The sequence below is a fragment of the Lepisma saccharinum genome, chromosome 7 (assembly GCF_977018435.1).
Source record: "Lepisma saccharinum chromosome 7, izLepSacc3.1, whole genome shotgun sequence".
In the NCBI taxonomy this organism is placed as follows: domain Eukaryota; kingdom Metazoa; phylum Arthropoda; class Insecta; order Zygentoma; family Lepismatidae; genus Lepisma; species Lepisma saccharinum.
The window spans coordinates 64392335-64407894 of NC_139235.1; positions in this window are offsets into that span (position 1 = coordinate 64392335).

Genomic DNA, 15560 nt, shown 5'->3' on the forward strand with positions numbered 1-15560 from the left:
ATATATTTTGTCACTTTCATGATCTCTATTCCTTTCTTCTTGGGCCAATAATTTTATAACCTCATATTCATGTTCTTCCGTTGCGTGTTCTTGATTCACTTTAAATTCTTCACACGCATCGATAAGTTAAACTCACTGTTGAATATTTTTCTGTAAATACACAACTTCACAGAATTCTCTGTCCATTCAGAGTAGAGTTCACATTATTGTCACAGTTAAAGTTTCTTCTAGTGCCGTTTAGTAACCGAACGGCAATAATGAGATTCAATGCACGGAATTGATGTGTTGAACAATGTCAAGATCCTTTTGTGATTATGCCTTCTCGACATGCTTTCCTCAATTATTTCCTCTATGGAAACGTATTTGTTCGCTGTTCAGAGCTAAATGATAATTGTGGATGTAATGGAAGAAAATAATAGAAAGTAAACATCCTTCTGCTGTTTATATTTTCTGTTCGTTTGCGGCATTTCGCTTGCCTATTAGAGTACCGATTATAAAATGTCACTAAGATTCCAAAAAACTACGCATTCTGCTTATACTAAATGCAGTATTGTCGTAACTCCAAAAACCTTATTTATGATAACATAAAAATTATTTTGTGATGTCACATATTTACATTACTCTTCATGCATCGATACTTTGTAACATGTCACTGTCACATGTACGCGTAGCATGTGTTAAGTGTTTCTTTCTAAGAGCCGCAAATCTTCACACGCTGAAAACGCGGTCTAACAGAACGTCATTGCAAGTCTCATGTCACGTGGTACCATATCACAATATTTTATTTTACGACATACTAGCACTTGTGTTCGTAGATGTGAAGATAAGACAAAAGTGCAGCGGTTCTAGAATTCAACACCACTTGTTATCCAGATACGTCGATTCGGAACGTGACGCATTGACATGTATGGAACACGATAATGTCATCAACATATTTCTGACGAAAAGTGGAGTTACGACAAAACAGCATTCAGACGGCTACACGTCAACCTCTTACCCACCCTGGACTACATTTGACAGACTAACGAGGCTCTGGCGCCTGGACCCACAGCCACTATAACACTGCGAAATTTGAGTTGTGTGCTGTTCATGTGCGTTTGTGATTGTCCTTTTATATTAATTTAATCTTGTCGCCATTCATCCTCATCGTCGCGATTATCGAAAAGTGGAAAAAAGCTACTCAAACAACAAAATCATAATTGGCGAACTGTAATAACATTCGCAAGTGGTTACGGTGTGACGCTCCTGAAACATATCCTTGTCAATTACCAGCATGCCGCGTTGGGTTGCATAAAACCAGGCGGCAAAATGGCTACTTCCGTCCGAAAGATTCTCTAAAGCAATGTTGTTAAATAATATTCAGAGGAGAAGATTATTTAAACAAAACCGAAAACAGCATTTTTGGAGTTCTTCTGGTTCTCCTAGGGCGGATCAAGTTGACATGTTGAACACGGAAGTTCGAAAATGTTACTGTGATGTCACTTTCTTGCTTGCTACCCCTCTGACTAAAGATAAGCTCATGACATGAGAAGGGAGAGATTTGCGGTAGGAGACTTCAAGGGAGGGGGGGGGGATATCAAGCGACTGTCGCTTGTGCGAAATTCGGTGTCTAAGAAAGTACCACAACTACAAAGTTGAAATTTGGTAGACTGGCAAAACTACCAAATAACAGATAAATGTAATACATGCAGAAAGTAAATGCATCAATTGAAAATTTGAAAAAAAAATCATAAGTTCGCAGTACAGACCAAATGAACCTTGATAAATTTCAAGAATAATTCCTGGATTTCAAGGCGAACCTTCTAAAAATGCAAGGGTACAAGCAGAGGTTTTCTCCATTCCAACCTTACGTATTACCGCATCACCCCTCCCGCCCCCCCCCCCCCAATGCGCACATACATAGTAGTAAGATGATAAAAGGTCTGTGTGATTTCAATGTATCCAACAATTCTAATTCAATTCAATTCAACGGTATAGCCCTTACATGTAAAATATTTAATTTAAGGTGCAAAGTTTACATTTGCCATTTCACATAGCCTACTCAGACTCGAAATACATCTACAGACACAAGTCACAAATGTTACGCACGGATTAAGCTAATCTACGAAAATTTGTTATTTGTATACGAATTTCAAAATCAAATTTAACTGATCAACTTCAATACACGTTATCTTGCAATAATCTCCGTCTGTCACATAGAACGTTCTGCAAAGGACACTAACAAAGTAAACGAATACAGAGATAATGCTTTATTTTCCACGCAGCTTTCTTTTCCCTCCTCCATAAAAATAAATGCTAAACTAAAAAAATGCCTCAGGGCATTTATAAATTAGATTTGCATTAATAAAAGTTCCAGTTTTTCACGTCTACGGAGAAAAATGCACACAGAATTCCAGGAATTCAAGGAATTCCCGGTAAATCAAGGTGGCTACTCACCGGGAATTCAAGGAATTCCCGGTGAGTAGCCACCCTGATTCACTTTAACGTTATCTTCACAAACGGACAAGAAAACCACACATTTTGGTGTATCAAATAGATTTGAAGCATATAGTTTTCTGTGTGTAGCACTGTTTTATTGTCTGGCCGAGGGAAACAACAGTTGATACCTTGGAAAGTAACGAATTCGATGATATGTAAGGTTTAAGAAATGCTTAACGCAACATATTATTCGATTTGGTAGTCAGTGTGCCTGTCTACGTCAATAGAGTAATTGGAAATCAAATTGAAGCCACGAGTACGAAATGTGGTGAACTGAAAGAATTGCGAATTATCAACATATCTTTGACGAACTCGTCCTTTTGTCTGCTCTAGTCTAGAATCGAACCCTACACGCAGAACTTCAAATACAAAAACAACAATTGACACAATTAAACATGGCCACATTTCCCATTAAACTCACGATGACTGCAAATGCTACGAAACGAAAGACTCCATAAGTGACGGTAATGTCACAATTCTTTTCATGACCATGAGTGGCACTACATCGCTTAGAGCATGATTTCAGTGATATTTTATATTAATTTAATAATAATGAAACTATTTTTACATAGAGGAAAGTCACCAAAACTGACATAGGGATCCTAAACCGACACACCACTATTTCACAGCCTAGAAGTCCTGACACACTGCGGTAACAGGGCAAATCTATTCTTTAGGCTTCCAACATAATGTGCGACCAGTGAAACGAGCGCTGCTGGAGGTTTTCTTTTTGTAGGAAGAGATTTTCGTTTTGGGGTGATTTCAATACTTTTGTTTGTCTCTGCATAACACTATATTTTTCATACTGGTAGAATGAGTAAATTTTTACAGTTTTATCAGGTCATTGTAGATAGAATAACGATTCCGAACATGTATTCTTTCAGTTGTGAAGATGTGGTGTTTGTATATTTTTGAGGTTATAGTTATTGATAGCGTCGTTCCCTAAACCGACATACGTCAATAATTGGGTTCCCTAAACCGTTGCGCGAAATGAAGATATCCTAGATGCTGAATGTATTTTGACGAAGGACTTTATTCTGAATATGCCAGTGGTGAAGAATGAAGAATGTGTATCAAGTGCAATCTTTGGGCTCATGTTCAATGTGCAGGTGCAGAACGTGACCTATACGTCTGCGTCTTCTGTAAATCACATGCCATTGAAGGCTCAATAGCCCAAAGAAATTGCATTTGTTTCATGATGATTAAAGGAATTGCTTTATTCTCTAATAGAAACCATTTGCATGTATTTTTTTCTGTTGCATTGTAATTTAATACCTTTTAAACAGGTATGCCGGATTATGAACCCATTTCCTCAGATGATATAATTGTACATTTTGTGAAACAAAATGTTGTTGTAATATATCTTGTTACACAGCTTATACTTGGGCATGGAATTGATGTACACATTGATGTATTCCACATCGGAAAATTCCTTCCCTACTCCGAGTTAAGAGCAAAAAACAAAATGGTATGTCGGTTTTGGTGACTTTCTTCTACATATATATATATATATTGCCATAAATTGGCTCGAGGTCTTTGATGCCCCTCTGTGTGCAGGAAGAAATCCAAAGCCACCATGGTCGCCTGCAGGATCTCTTTCTCAGGGGGCGGAGGAGTGCATAGGCAGATCTAGATTTTTTTCTGGAAGGTTCACATAATATGCTGGAAGCATATGATAAGATCTCGGTCACCAAAACCAGAAACAGTGGTGATGGGATCCGATGCGCTGACCACGCTTCATCCAATGAAAATCCACTCTGGCAGGCCCTGGCCCTTCAAGGGCTGTTGCGCCACGGTGTTTAGTTTATATGATAAGATCTATCGCTGGAAATAAAATGTGCAGATTTTTCGATATATTAAAAACACTATAGTGTTTATGTAGATTTTCAGCGAAATACACTAGAGGAGAAGGTCTAAATATGGGCGAAGGTTTAAATATGGGTTTTGGAGTTATCAGCGCTCTCGGGTGCTGTAGCCTGGCAGAGGCTATGGGAACTGGTTATTTGTCAAGGACAAAGGTTGCGGAGCCAATTTACAAGACAAAGTGGTGGTTAGTTTCGGCCTTGGACGCTGTTATAAAAACTTTTTGCAGGTATGTTTTAACTCAGCGTTTTCTGAATTCTCATCTGCTTTGTATAGGTTATGATATTAGCGGTACATAAAACAAATGTGGGCTTTTATAATGCCATGATTTGTTTGTGAAATATGTACCAGAGAGAGCGAAAATAAATTGAAGAAGAAAAATAACGTGATGGTCTAAATATGGGCTATGACATGAAGTCTAATGCTGAGATCACATTTTCAACAAATATTTGGATGTTTTTCTTAATTTCGATTTTTCCCATTCCGTGTGATTTTCAAAACAACAGATTATTCATAAATATGAATTTTATAATGTTTTAGCCATAAATGACTGTTTTTTAAAATTTTAATTCTTTTTGTGATATTGCCACTAGTAGCCCATATTTAGACCACAATTTTGAAATACATCATTTTACCATTTTTTGGAAATTGCTTTTTTTTTTAAAAAAAATGGAGACCTTCTATACTTTAGCATGCTATTACATTTAAGTATATATTTCATAAATATTCATTTTAAAGACAGGTACTTGATATATTATTTTTTTTTCCTTCGAAAATGACAAAATAAAAATGGGGGCCCATATTTAGACCTTTTCCTCTATGTGTAATATTTACTTCAAAGGGTCCGTTTTTGAAAGTGCCTCCCGTTAAATCCGCCAGTAAAGCAGAGTAAGATTTAATATCTTTTCCTTCAGTATATAATCTTATATATTTACCTCTCATTCTCATTACTGTTATTATTATTATTTTACAAATCATAATATTGAAATTGAATTGAAAATACCTTGGCGCTGTTGACAAGTTCAGACTCGAGTCCACTATAAAAACTGAATTCTTCTTGTTTCCTTAACTTTGTTTATGTTCTTTATATTTTTGTACTTTTTCGCGATCCATAGATATCAAAGAGAGACCACTTAATCTAATCTCCTTCATGGTCCTCGGATCCATGTTTATATCCGCCGAAGTAAGCTTCAACAAAAAGTAATTTAAAATGATCGCCCGTGAATTGACATGGTCAGATCCCGACTTTGGGAAATGACTTCACAACATTTTGGAATCCCGAAGAGTCCAGAATTTCTAAGGAATATATTTCAAAGTGGTCAATTCTTGGTATTTTTTGCACATATTTTACAACGTTTACTGTACACGTATGAAAGAATACTTTAGTTGTTTCAAATGTAAACAACGTGCACTCACCATAGATGGTGTAACTCGACGTGCCTTTCATGCTGTATATATTATACATTGTAATCGCAAAAGCTAGCCGAAAAAATTACATGAAATGCTTGCGTGTAAAGTAGTATCTGCTATAAGATTTTTGGAAGCATTTACATAGCATTTATGCTAGCAAAAATGTTAAAGGAAATGCATTCGTCTAAAGCCGGCTTAAGGAATTAAAAAAATCTGATTTTTTCTGACCTGCGGAAAATTTTGGTTATGGGCCCCGCGTTTATTGCATACCCCGAACCCCGCACTCACCTGGGGCCGGCTCTGGCCGTAAATGTGCCTTCTTGGAACCGTGCTACATGCGGGGAAGTAAAGAAAAAAATATATCTTCGTGGGATGAAATGAACAGAAAAGAAATAATCCCATGCTGCAAGGAGTTCGCCTCGCACATGTTTCCTCGCCAAACTCTTCATACGGGGAGCAGGACGAACCAGACAGTCCCGCGCTATTTATCATGGTTCTTTGGAGAATTCAGATTCAATTCCAATTCCTCAAGGGTGCTCGCTCGTCGTTCATCATCATCAATCATCATTTGTTCTGATAACGGAGGTAGGGGAGGGGGGATCGCGCCAGCTGTTGATGGTTCGCCTAATCCATGTGTAGGTTTCTCTGGATATGGTTTCTGATAAGTTCTCCTCAACGAAACAACGGACATTGTGGTGCATACACCTGTGAGGGTGGCGGTTGGTATACCTGGCTGTAAGAATTACTATCAACAGGTGCTGAAGTCAGTTAAAACATTGTTCAAGAAGCTTGTATCATTCTCTGTCCGTGAGAACGTAGTCACGACTTGGATAATAAACCTTTTCGAGCAGGCCTCATCTCCAGGAAGCTATCAACTCGGTGCAAGCCCCGGCACCTAGCGACCTGTTGGGTGAGATGAGTCAAGGCAAATGGATAACAAGACCTTTTCCTACTCCCACAAAAATAAGCAATAGTTAGGCTGGAGAGTTCAAATGAACTAACCGATATCTAACTACGCAGTGGTAATGATCAGGGTGGAAAGTTCATACGATTCCTAACGTAGTCACGACTTCTTAATACACCTTCCCATACCTATTCTCACGCATCCCAGGATCTACACTTTCTGGAGCTTCCACAATAGTTCCTTCTTATTGAAGTCATTCCAATATACCTCTTCCCCTCAATCAAGACGACCGACTATTAATACACAACACCCCAACTCTACATCTATCCTTAATAGTTCAAACTAAGCTTATCCCTCACATTTCACTCCCACCTTACACGACTCATTCCAATTCCAATTCCAATCTCTTACACCAACTAACCCATTAAAGTTACTGTCTCACTTCCCCAATAATCATAAATATAGTCAAATGTTACACATTACCTTAATTTCTACATAACATATATATATATAGGTCCTCCCCGATGGCGTAGTGGTAACGTCGTCGCCTTGTAATTAAGGGTTTCTTGTTCGATACCTGGTGGCACATAGTGATTCGGATCCCACTTTAAACTGTAGGCCCAGTCCCGATTAGCCTATCTGTACATAAAGTGGACTTAAAACACAAACTCAATCAGTCAATCAATTCTATTTATATACAAATACTATACTACACTTTAACTCATGCAAAAAATGTTTATTCATTTCGATACCTTCTAAATACAATCCATACTTCATGCAGCCATGATATTTATATACTTATCCAGAGTTACCTCGCTAACACATCTACTTACCCTACTAATAGTTTAGCTTATAATTAGAGATTTTGTTATTGTGTATGTTTGGAAACCGGGGCTGTCCAGGACTACCTGGTACTTGATCCTGCAGAATGTCTGCACAAGACACCCGTAGAATCAAGACAACTTGTAAAATTAAACAATAGAGAAAAGAAAAACCGACCCTTTTGCCCCTGCACTATGCTAAACTCAATCTACGAAGGGAAATATACTGTATTTGCCCCCCAGTTTTGGCACCTTGCCTCCCGGTTTTGGAACCCAATCGCCGCCACTGACTGTACCGGTTCCAGTGTGCGAATTAACCCTTTGTGTTTTGCTATTATTATTATTTTATTATATTGAGGTTACCAAGTATAGCATTAAAGTCGGGACGCGCTAGCAAGCGGCGTGGAACCACCCACTCTTGTAGCGACGCGCTGTTGCCGGATTGACCTACTTCAGGATTTTCGCGAGCCCACAGAAACACGTGTAGGATTAAACATCTGGTTAAACAGTCAACAACGGGACACTTCCATTGTTCTCATTGAACTTATTTGGGCACAGGTCAAAGGGCTGTTAGCACAGATGAACACTTTGCCACCTTTTACACCGTCTAAAATTTTGCAAATGACAGAACAGGCTATCGCGGATGTGACAGCAGATAGGTGGCGTTCGGCTATAGAACACACGAGGAAGATTATTTCCGAAGCATGGGAAAAGGAGGGAGTTGAAGAGCAGCAAATGGAGGATTTTGTAATTTCACTTGGGCGGGAAGACAGCAGTGACAGTAGTAGCTCAGATGAAGATGTTCCTTACCAACCAACAATGAAGATGATCTTGGGATAGCGCCACTGCAATGGTAGCCGGTAAGCAAAAACAACTGATTCTTTAACTACTACTTCTGTTCTTTCATTCATTTTATGTTTTTACATACAGGTAGCTCAAAGCATTAATAACGCATGTACCAAACGTATCATTAATGTTAAGGAAATCGAGCAATTGCCAAGCGTTTCGTTGTATTTTATTGAACTCTGTATTGCCAGAGCCTGTATTCTCATATAGCTTCCCAAATTATCTCGCTTCACACACCCACATGTGCCTCCCCGATGGCACAGTGGTAGGGTAAGTGTTGTCGCCTTGTAATCAAGTAGTCCTGGGTTTGATACCCTGTCGAGGCACATAGTGGTTCGGATCCCACTTTCAACTGTTGGTCCATTCCAGATTAGCCGTAGTGTGCATAAAGTGGACTTTAAAACACCAACTCAATCAATCAATTCACACACAATTGATTTGTTCTTGATAAATTTTTCTCCGTAATACAGTAACTCAGTTCTGTAAAATTCTGTTTTAGAGGTGAATGTTTGTAGGTTCCTCAAAATATAATTTAAAAACGTGTTAACGAAACGAAGTTGTACGTAATTTGTTTATACGTAATTTGCCCTAATTTTCAAGAAATACATTTCATTTGTATGTTCTGAAGCTTCAACAATCGCGGCGTGACAAAGAAGGCAAAGAGAGGCGGCATGAAATCAAAGGAGAACGATTTGCCACAGTGTTGTTCATAACACAGGACGCATTTTCTTTTGTTGGTAATTGTGATACGATACAACATAAGTAAAATGATGCCGGTAGCTGATGCTTGCAATGTACCATAATAAAAACACAACAAAGGTTCTTTCAGTGAAGGTTTTCGGTTGTTGTGTAGAGCAGGAAGATAAAATGTTACACGGGAAGTTAACGTCAACCTACAAGAAACTTCAGATTCAAACTTCTAGATTCGTTAAATTATCACTTTACGACGGAAATAACATATATTTGCATACTGATACGTACAATCAGCAAATGAATTAGGAGAAAAAAGATTTTCTCGACGAAAAATGAGTTGGCAATGCTGCGAACACCGAGGCATTTGTGATAAGACGCTTGAGGAGCCTCAAGCAAAGTTTTCTCAACGCACTTCAGTACCGAAGGTCATTTCGATCGGGAACTTTCGGGAGAATGTTGTCTGTCTACCTCTACACAGTTCTCCCCAAATGTCTGTTTGAAAATGATCTGGTGTTCACTTTTTTTTTTTTACCAACGTAGTTCTGACATTGCAGTAATGTTACAATATTTTTTTTTTTATTTTGCTTTGTTTTTACCATGACACATTTATAATTTGTCGCAACTATGAGGATGGATGATAATTACATTAAATTGATAAGGAAACACTGCAGAGATAGAACTCCATGCCGAGACCAGGCCTCGAACTCGGAAGCAAGAGCGGGGAAGTTTAGTCACATCGTTCCAACTCTCGGCCACGAGTTAGCTTATAATTATTTGTAATTGCTAAGGAGTATTTCATCGTATATTCATACCTAATATCTCTTTCTGGACACTTAATTTATGAGTAGTATTAGATCCAAAATGTGTTCGTCGGGGAGAATCCGCTTTTTGTTTGACGGGGCGTTTTGGGAGGCACATCTCGTTTATTAGAGTAAAAATTGACATGTGTGAAAGTTTAAGAAATGTGTGAATGACGGGGGATACTACCGAATAGGTGTATTCCTTTTTTTAAAAAAAATACCGGCCTGGGCATTGTTTTTTGTGTGCTTTTATCATATCATGACTCATCCTCATCGTCCTGATTCTTTCAACCAGAGGTGTTCACCCTCGTGAAGGCAGACCTCACCCTCCGGAAGACTTGTGAGGGTGAGAGCAGTGGAGGGTGAGGGCTACTGCGATCTCGGAGGGTGAGGGAGTTTGATTCCAAATGAACACCTCTGCTTTCAACACGTCTAGTATCCGCATATGCTACTGAATTTCTACTTACGAAATTTCATCGCCGATTCTTGTCATACGAAGTGAAATGGGTATTTGTTTCGGAAAACTTACAGGTGTAAATTATCTTCCCAGTAGAGTAATCAGAGTGCTAGGCACGATAATTGTCATTATTATTGTTTGTACTGTATAACCAATAGCATAGTTACGTAAGTTTCAATGAATGATGTAACCCCTTATCACCTTACCAATAATCATAACCAATATTAACACTCGAATCTAAGTCAATCGAATATACAGCTTGGCGAGGGGGGCGGGGGCGGAAATGACAATTCTTCCATCCCATGAATAAGCTATAGCGTCCCTGGGCTAGTGTGCTGCATAATTTCTACATTTAATTTGAGAAATCATTTTAAAAGATCTATTTTTGTTCCTCAGGTCCCAGGAGCTTAACAAAACTATCCTTAACTAGTAGTCTAAATGTTAACAACCCTGAAACTTTTGGGGCCAAGTGTCCCTCTTTCAGATGCCAGAATTTGAACCCTAAAATAATAATTCTGAATTGACGAATAGTAGCGTGTTGAATGGCAGTGGGTAATTGGAGGTGCTGTGCGTATTATTGCTTTACGAATTCATTTTCGTTCTGAAGAAAGTTGCCACTCCGATACAGACAGAATATTTCGAAAAGTCCTTAATCATTCTGAGTCTGAGTTTTATGCACAAATAGGCAAACCGGGACGAGATCTACAGTTTAAACTAGAATCCGAATCACTATGTGCCTCCACCGGGCATCGAACCGAGAACTCCTTGATTACAATGCGGCGACGATTCCCTTGCTCCATCGTGGAGGCTCTCTTAATCAGTTGCATATGCATAAATTAGTATAAATTAATTTAAAGTATCTTTCTTATACTACATAGAATTCATTATCACCACAGTCGGGAAAATAGTTTTAGAGAAAATTGAAAATAGAGGAATATCTATCGCTCTTCTCGTTTTACTATTTCTTATAAAATCAGAAGCATTTCACATCACTGTCACAATCTAGAGCAGCTATTGAATGCAGAAACAGCAATACTTCAAACTTTGAAATCGACACCGAGGGCGATATTTTTGTTATTTCACGTCACTGTTCTACCAGTCTCGGATAATCGCAATGATGAAGGTTGAAGATGTGATAGATGGAAGTGGGATGCAGACAATGACACATCCTCACCTTACTTCGAAGCGCGTGCGCTAACCAAATTAGCCACGGGGTTGGCTTTTTTGTGTTTATCAGTTCACCAAATTAATTTATTCGTGATTCAAGATCCAGAGGTAGAAAAGCAACGTAAAATAACGAAAACAGAAAAAATACCATTCACTTATCATCATCACCCAACAATTTCATGCTGACCAAATCCACACACGAACCTCTTTTGGCATTCGTTTTGCAGAATGGCCTTGGGGATTAAACATCGCCCATTTACTGGTTCAGCTCAAGACAATCCAGGTGACCATGTTATCGAAGCTTATCTTCAATCCTTCACACAACTTCGCTATTTGCTTCTTACAGGTTTGACATCTTAACAGAACTTCTATCGAACATTGCTCATAGAGTATATTTTACCTATCAGCTCTTAATTAACCTTCTAATTTTCACATATATTTTTTATTTTTATTTAGCGTCGCTTTTCTTCCACTTTTGGGCAATCGCGACGACGAAGATGAGTGAAGATAAAATAAATAGAACATTCAGAAACAATACCAATGCCCAGACCGGTATTCGAACCTAGGATCCCTGACGTAAAATCGTCTAGTGCTACCACTCAGTCAATTGTCACATAGAAACTTACACTTACACACCTCTTCCTTACATGTGTGTTTTGTTTTACCTGCTGCACTTCTCTTATGGTGAATTCTAACCCCTCATTTCAGGTTTATCTCATGTTTATATATAGCTATTGCTTTGTAGTGAATGATAATCCTATTACGCCATGTGAATCTTACTCCAACAAAAACCCTGTTAGAGGATGGAAACGTTACGTGTGTAATGTTGTTAAAAGTCTGCTTTGGTTAGCTTTTTTTAGTGTATTGAATGAATATTGCATTTTCATTTCGTGTTGAGGCATATTTTCGTCACCTAGATTTTGCATTTAAAATATGTAGGTCCAGTATATATTAGTCATTGTGAATTCGAGTCAATTAAAACATTTTGCGTTGTTGCGAGATTATCTATGAGGCATAATAAATAAGTAGAGGAAATGCAACTTGCATATCAAAATTGCTATGTCCAACTGATCTCCGAAAGTATTGTTTAGCACGTCACATTTCAAGTATAGTCCATGATTGTATCTAGTATAAGAACGAGATGTGTCCCTCCTCTCAAACAATACGTGGCTTGTCCCCATCGAACGAAGTGTGTCACTTATAAATTAAGTGTCCGAAAGCAGGTATTAGTCATGAACAGAACAAAAAATTCTCCTGAGCAATTACAAATTTTATACTCCAGTTCATGGCCGGGAGTTATTGACGGTCTCCCCACCTTATCCTCTTTAGGTTCCGGGTTCGAGTCCTGGTCTGGCAATCTCTTTTTTAAGTGTCTCTTCATCAATTTAATCTCATTATCATCCATCTTCATAGTTTCGATTAATTGTAAAGGTGACATAAACAACGCAAAATAAGAACAAATACAAATAATTGTAAAATGACTACAACGTCAGAACTACATTTGAAAAATAAAATGCGAGCAGAAGGTTCATCTTCAAACAGGCATTTGGGGAGAATTGTGTAGACAGACAACATGCTCCCGAAAGTTGCCAATCCACGTGTAGCATGACCTTCGATACTGGAGTTGAGTTGTGCTTTTCAGGAAAGTTTGCTCGACGCTCCTCAAGCGTCTTATCAAGATCGCAGCATTGCCAACTCATTTCTCGTCGAGAAAATCTTTTCTCTCCTAATTCATTTGCTGTTGATTGTACATGCTTAATTTCGCGTGACGCTTTTTCCAGAGCTTGCCAACAGCTGATTAGCTTGTCCGTTTGTTTGTGCGAACGTGGCAACGCAGAAATCCCCCAGCCACATGGCAGCCAACGAGGAGACAGAATTTGGTCACGTTCTGCCGTTCTGATTGCACGCCGCTTCTTATCGCGTCCGTACTGTAGATACTTATTTTAATAAACAGTAGTAACATTGGTGGTGAACTGATGAGAACTCTTATAGATAAAGTAAAGGATGAAGTGCTGAATTAATTGTAGAAATTGGACGGGGTGGTGAATCTGGCCATCGATGTGCTCAGCATGAAGCAACAATAAATAATTATTACTATTAGAGGTATGGCAGAAACTATAACTTGAAATGTAAATATGTTGCTCTAAATATATTGTTCTGCATCTTGCATATGAAGGGCTCGGGTTTAAAACCTAACAAGTGACATTTTGGTATTTTTTTTAGTTACAAAGTAAAATGTGCCATCCTTTAATTTTCGAGTGAAATTGCCATGTCATACAATTTGCATTGGACTCTGTGAAACCTTGCGAAATTGGTAAACACAACACGAAAACAATTTATCTACAGTATAGCTTCTAATAACCTTTCTTCTTAATGAACTCAGAAATGACCATGATTTACACCCGACCCCTTCAATTATATTATCCGTGTAATTTTGTACTTTCTTACTTGAATGTGTTAGGTTTTATATTGTGCTCAGCACTTAAAAAAAACTATTATTCTAAATACCTACAAGAAAACGTTGAAATAATATTTTTAAAACATAATGAAACACACGAATGTCTTCGCGAATATTAACTATTTTTATACTGCTGATGGAATGTTCAGGTCTCATACGTGAGCAATGATACTTTACACCTGCGTACAGCATATGTGGACATGGTGATAAGCAGATAAATCAGACCCACACCCAGGGTGGGGGGGCGATGGGTTCTCCTTACCCATGAGCTATGAAAAATTTAATTTGAACGTATAAAAACCTACGAAAACAACGTCGAAGATTTTTTTCAAATTGTGCAAGAGTTTTCGATTTTATCCTTGCACAAATGAATGGGTTGTTTCTGGAGGGAGAGAGGCAGGCTCCAGAAGTCTGCGGTTTGAAATATTTGGTAATTTTTGTTTTAAAACCATTGATGCAAGGCAACCAGACGTCCCAATTTAGTCGGGACAGTCCATTCCTTTTAATCCATGTCTTGACTTTTTCATTTCGGCTCGGACACGACTTGTTATAAAGGAAGACTCTTGCACCAAGACATTCTACTGCTTATGTAGGACATTCTGTAGAATACTGTGTACATTATAAATAGAGCCCGGAAGTTTGGCAAAATGCCTCTTTTTATCTACTGCATATATTGATAAAATTTTTCCGGATATACGTTTTTTATGTTGTTTCGAATGTTTTAGAAGCCTTTTCATTCTGCCTATTTTGCCTATTTGGGACCCCACTGCCTATTTTTAATTATAATGCCTTTTTTTTTTGCCCTTTTCAATGAAATTTGACCATTTTTTTAAAAAAATGTGTATATAAATTATTGTTCTCCCAAAAAACTTTGATGGCATTTATTTTTCTTCCGTTTATTATGTGAATAATTTTCGCCTTATTTAAGTAATATTGAACTCATGCATGTTTCAACATTGCTGAAGGAGAAAAGTGTGAGAAAAATGTATTTCATGCTCAGTTAGGATATTGCCTTTCGGTTAACATTTCCTTGTGCATGATTGACTGCTGAAGTGGACAGGGTGATTTCGAACACAAAGAAGATATTTCTGAAATCTCCCTCTCGAACCCGAAAATTTAAGGAAGTTGCATCTGAGCTTAGTTTACCTCCGCAACCAGTCTTGACCAGATGGGGGACCTGGATATCAGCAGCTATATATTATGCTAACAACCTTCAAAAAATAAGTGAGGTGATAGATGCTCTTCCAGAAAATGAAGCGGCTTCAATTCTTGAAGTGGAAAAACTCCTGTGCTATTCAAGTTTATTTTTGCACATTATGGTGCATTGCCAGAGACAATTACAATTATAGCATCCATGAAAATCTACGAGGAATCTATGCAGCAGATGATGGAAGTGCCAGGAGAAAAGGGGTCAGCTGTTGCGGAAAAGTGCAAACGTGTAGTGAGTGCAAATAAGGACTTGAAACAATTGAAAACAATTTGTGATATTCTAAAAGGTGAAAATGCTGTTACCAAAATGAGTCCAGCTACATTAGCTTGTTTTATGTATGCTCCAATAACTTCTGTCGAAGTAGAAAGATCATTTTCTATTATGAAAAACATTCTCTCTGACAGACGACTATCAATGAATGTTGAGAACTTAAAAAACACATGGTAGTTATGT